The following is a 5,212-nucleotide window of genomic DNA, read 5'->3' as shown; positions in this document are numbered from 1 at the left end:
CCGCCCACCGCCTCTAACGTCCAATCAGAGCGCAGAGCGGCGGTGCGCTCCTCTGCGACGATGATGCCTTCAGGAACTGTAGGTGTTCACACACTTCAGCTTGCTCATGTGAAATTAAAGGGCAGAACGGGGAGCTGTACTTGGCTCATCAGACTTGTAGGTTGGTTTTAGGAATGGGAAACCTTGAGATGGCTATCGGTAATCGTATTGGATGATCGGTTAATTAGGTTTAGATTAGAGGTAATAGAGTTGCAAGTTTTTCCCATAGACAACGTAACGACTCGCATTGTTCAATCATCAGTCCAAGTTAGCCTACTTGTAAATGCAGTATCAGGCTCAGGTAGACTAGACTCCCATGGTGCATTTCGGCAAGAAACATCCAATCACAGAGCTTATAACAACAGACAAGCGGTAAATACTGAAAAACGAAAACACAACCTGCAGCTTCAGTTCACTTTTAAAATCTGACTCCAATGTGGGTTGTGGTTGAAATGACAAATCTTTCAAAATAAAACAGATGTTGACTGAAGATGTTTCCTTACAACCCTCTGGAGTCTGTCTTTGGTGAATACAATGAACATGTATTTACACTAACATAACTTTTACATAGTCATGTAGAGACAAAATGTTGATGTAGGGCTTCAAACTTAATCTAATACATATCTGTAGGCCATTATTTTTTAAAAGAAGTTTTAAAAAGTCAATTATTAGTATTTTCTGTGAGATTTATAATGAAAAAATTAAAATAAAAATCATATATACATATGTAAATAGACTGTAACTGTATAGATTTATTTCCTCCATTTTCTGCTGTTTGTGTTTGTATAAACATGAAACAATATTTTTACAACCTCAAACTGTTTTTAGCAGCTTTACACAAAAGATAGAAAAAAAGGATTGTGGAATACGAACAGTTTAGAAGATCAACCTTGTCTCCAGACGGTTAAAAGTCCTGTCTACAAACCTCCATTAACTGCAAATCTCATAATTTAAACATTTTCCTCCATGATGCACTGTCATTTGAAACAGGATGGTCGTTTTTTCGCATGATCCCCACATCCTTGAATGCAGCATGAGGGGAGGTGGAAAGCTAAGCACAGCATGTACCCGGTGAAACGTGCAGCAGTGAGTGCCTGAGATTTAAATCGATGGTTTACAATGAACGTGTGTTTACAGCTGCAGCAGCTGCAGCAGCAGTGAATGAAAAGGTGTGTGTGACATCTGGCGCATCGCTCACTTGAAACTGCAGCAACCTTGTGATTTTCTCCTGTGGTGAATAAAAAGTGGTTGTTAATAGTAGTTCAAAGAGACTGAAGCGTGCTTTTAAACAGTGATGGATCCATGACACTGCAGTTCAGTGTATTGATCCATGTCTGCGATGGGAAGCCTAATGATCACTGGGATTAGACTGTAATTTATCTGGTGAAAGGCCTCAGGCCACTGTGTTAGTTTGCAGTGGTTGGACTCTCGAGTGTGAGTCATGAATTTATAATTGCTATTGTCTAATTTTGGATTTTGTTGGAGAAATTATTTTACTTTCACCTCCATGTGTCTGTGAAAATCATACAAAGCAAAACCAAAGAATCTTTAAGAGGAAAATCACATTTTCGCTTGAACGACTTACAACTAAAGCTCTAACGTGTGATGAGGGACCACAAATTGATTAATTCTTAGGTGGACACAAGCCAAAAAGGTCAGGATTTAAAGGACTTTATCTACATATAAATGACATGATTTTCACACTATGTACTGTCTGAGTTTGTTCACACTGGGAATGTCTACTTACGAATGCCAGCAAACAGACTAAAATGTTTTAGTGTAGCCTTGAATACAAACGCTGTAACTGTTGGAGTGACAATTACTGCTCAGGAAATAAAACACAACTTAAAAATACCAAGGGAAATATTTTCTACTTGGTGTGTTGTGCTGTCTGTTAGATTTAAATTAGCAGTACTGTATTAAAATTGAGTTATTTCTTGAATAATAAGTAGCTCCTGCCGACTAGCTGTGTCTCACAACCTTTGGAGGTGGCATTTGTAGACCGGTTGTGTCACAGCGGCGTGACTGTCCCATTTCTAAGGCTCCTTCAAATGATGCAGAGAAACGCATCCTTCTTTTCCTTGGCAACGAAGACTCCAGCAGGTGGATCCTTTGTTCCAGTGTAGCCGAGATAAGTGACAGAAGGGAGTATCTCCGACACATTGTTTCAGTTACTGCCTTTCTGCCCAAACTGCATTTCTTTCTGTGGCCACAGTGAAATGGATGACAGTCTCAAACAAGGGAACTTTCTTGAATGTATGCAGCTGCTACAAAGGTTTGACCCTTTCCTGCAGAAATACAAAAGTCTTGCCAATACTACATGATGTACATACAGATGTTGTTCACAGAGGTCACAGCGCAGATAATTCAAGAAATAAAGGAATAAAAGATGTACGCGGTAATGGTAAACAAAGCCATGCACACAGAACAACTCGCTGTATGTGTGTGGTAGGAGGTTTCCATGTGTGGCTATGGTGCAAAGGTAATCACAAATGCAGTCGAGCAGGTTCTTGTGTCCAACAACATTTCTGACCTGAAAGTTGTGGCCCAAACATATGATGGTGCAGCAGTGATGAGTGGATCTGTTCGAATGGTGCAAGCTTGTTTCAGAGAAAAATATCCAGAGACTGTCTCTGTGCATTGCTATGCACATGACCTCAACTTGGTCCTTTGCCACACCTGCAATGCCATTCCTGAATGTGCTTGTGTCTGATCTGCTTGACCACCTCTATGCATTTTTTAGTGTCTAGTCAACCACAACCAGTTTGCTGCAATTCAGAAAGAGCTCCACATTGAGCAGGGAGAGATTGTACAAATATCAGACACCCAATGGTCAATGTCAGTTGTGCTCTGTTGATACACTGCTGAAGAATTTTGCTACAGTCATGAAATCCCTTCAGACGATCAAAACATCAACAGCACTAGGTCTTCATTCAAAATGATCCAAACTCCCTGTGGTCCACCTGCTGGTTGTGTTCAAAAAGTTGCTTGGCATCACTGAAGGGTTTCACAGAGTTGTCCAGAAAGAAAGCGCACAGGCGGCACACTATAAAAGTGCTGTCCAGTCAGCCGGTGAAGTGAACAGAAGACAAATATGTGAGGAGAGCAACACCCAGGAGCCCTCTCTCGGTTCGAGAAGGACACAGAAGAGGATGGAAGACTTTGTTGTGGAGGTGTCATGTGGGTCAGGCTCAGACCTGCTCAATGATTCAGAACATCTCAAGCAGAGGCATTTCTACCCCTGACCGATGAGCTGGAGACTTGTTTTTCTAGTGTTGGGAGAGAGGTCATGATTGGCACCCAAGCATGTCACCCGGCCGCTGAAACCTTCGTCTGAAATATCCAACTAGTCCAAGAAGAGGTCTTGGTGGCGAAAAGCTTTTTGAGCAGGAAGGGGGCCGATGCCATCCCAGACATTCTGAGTGTGTTCAAGCTCCTTGATGCCGTGATGCTTCCATCATTGAAGGCAATCTTACAGGTGGCCCTTACCATCCCGGGCAGGAGCTGCAGCTGTGGGGTCAGGAGAGGCTCAATGATCTGAGAGAGAGCTGGTTTGTGGCCTTGATAATGACAAAGTGATTGACTGATTCGCTCAACTGAAGTCAAGACGCCACACCCTGATGCTTCCTCCCCAGTAAAAATAGAATATATTTGCACACAACACAACAACGACCAGGAGAGAAGAGGAGATACAGCTAGAAGAATGAAGATTTTGGGGATGGAAAGACTAACAGAAAACAAAGGAGTGGTATGGAGTGGAAAAACACAGTGAAGATGGGCCAACAATAGACCGACAATGTTCATGGATAAAATACGAGAGAGGGAAAGAGAGAGAGAATTTGAAAGAGCAACAAGCACAACAGAGCAAAGGATGAGGCTGTGAAGATAGATGTTATCAGATGGAGAGAGTGCAGGATCCACTGTTTACTCTGCAGTAAGTAATAAATAGCATTACAATGCTGATTGATGTACATCTGCTGCTGCATGGAGTATCAGCCTGTAGCTGGCATCTAATAGTGCTGCTGTGACTGTCAGTCCATCTGGAATCATGAGCACTGATGACTGTTTAACCCCTATGGGATGAAACAGTGCATGGTGGTTTACTTTTGTATAATCTGATATTGGTTGGTGTGTTGAAATGAATGGTTAAGTCTCCTTTATGTATAAAATGAACTGATTAAAAAAAGATGTGTTCCTGATCTAATCATCACATCAAAAAATGGGAGATTTGGTTAGATTTTTGTCTGCGTATGCTGACTGCATCCTTTTTATGACCGGGACAGGAGAGAGGAAAAGAGAACAGGAGGAGAGAGCAGAGGAGATGAGGTCTAAACGTCTGCTAAACATCACAATGTCAGTTAGCCAATGTCGGGTTTTGACATTAACCTGATTTTCATTTCCATCCAAAATTTCTAATGCCGGACAAAATTTCTGTCTGACATTAGAGCCATTAGAGTCCAACGACTTTCTGTTTTGTGTGTCACTCACAGTTGTATGCTTCCTCCAAACTGCAACCCCGCTTTCCACCATGATCGTTCAGCTGGGTGAAGGTGAGAAAGGAGCCAGGGTTTGAACTCTTTCTCGCTCTTTTCTCATTCTTGTCACAACTATTTCTGTCACTTTTAATGTGAACTGAGTGAAACATTACGGGTCTCTCCCAGGAGAGACCGTCTGAAAATGTGCATCATTATCCCCATATTAAACAATATCGCCCCTGTATATGGCAGCTGGCTCTTCACTCCACCTTCGAGTGTGGCTGTTCGATATGACAAAGTACTTCTGTCTGAACATAAAGAAAGCAGAAAGAACAGAACAGAGCAGAAAGAAGAGATGATGTGACACTTACATTATGAATTTATCGCTCATGACTCCTTTTGAAAGGCCGAGCTCCAACAACCAGGGGCTTTGACCACAGCTGCAGCTGGCTACAGATGTTACCTGGCTGCAGGCTGAAGCTGTTACTGTGGATATAGCTGTTGCTGTAGGGTTGTGCTGTTTCTATGGATATGTCTGCAGCTGGATATGAAATCAAGCCCATACCCCTCACGTCCAAGATCACTTCCAGTGTTAGCAGGTCCTGTTGCATGAGTTTCCCCTCTTTGTATGTGTTTTTGTATTTGTTCCTTAATCCTTAATGCTTGCACTCAATATATACTGAGAAAAAGACAGAAGC

This window comes from Seriola aureovittata, chromosome 17 (assembly GCF_021018895.1).
Source record: "Seriola aureovittata isolate HTS-2021-v1 ecotype China chromosome 17, ASM2101889v1, whole genome shotgun sequence".
Taxonomy (NCBI): domain Eukaryota; kingdom Metazoa; phylum Chordata; class Actinopteri; order Carangiformes; family Carangidae; genus Seriola; species Seriola aureovittata.
Note: the sequence above shows the minus strand (reverse complement) of the source record.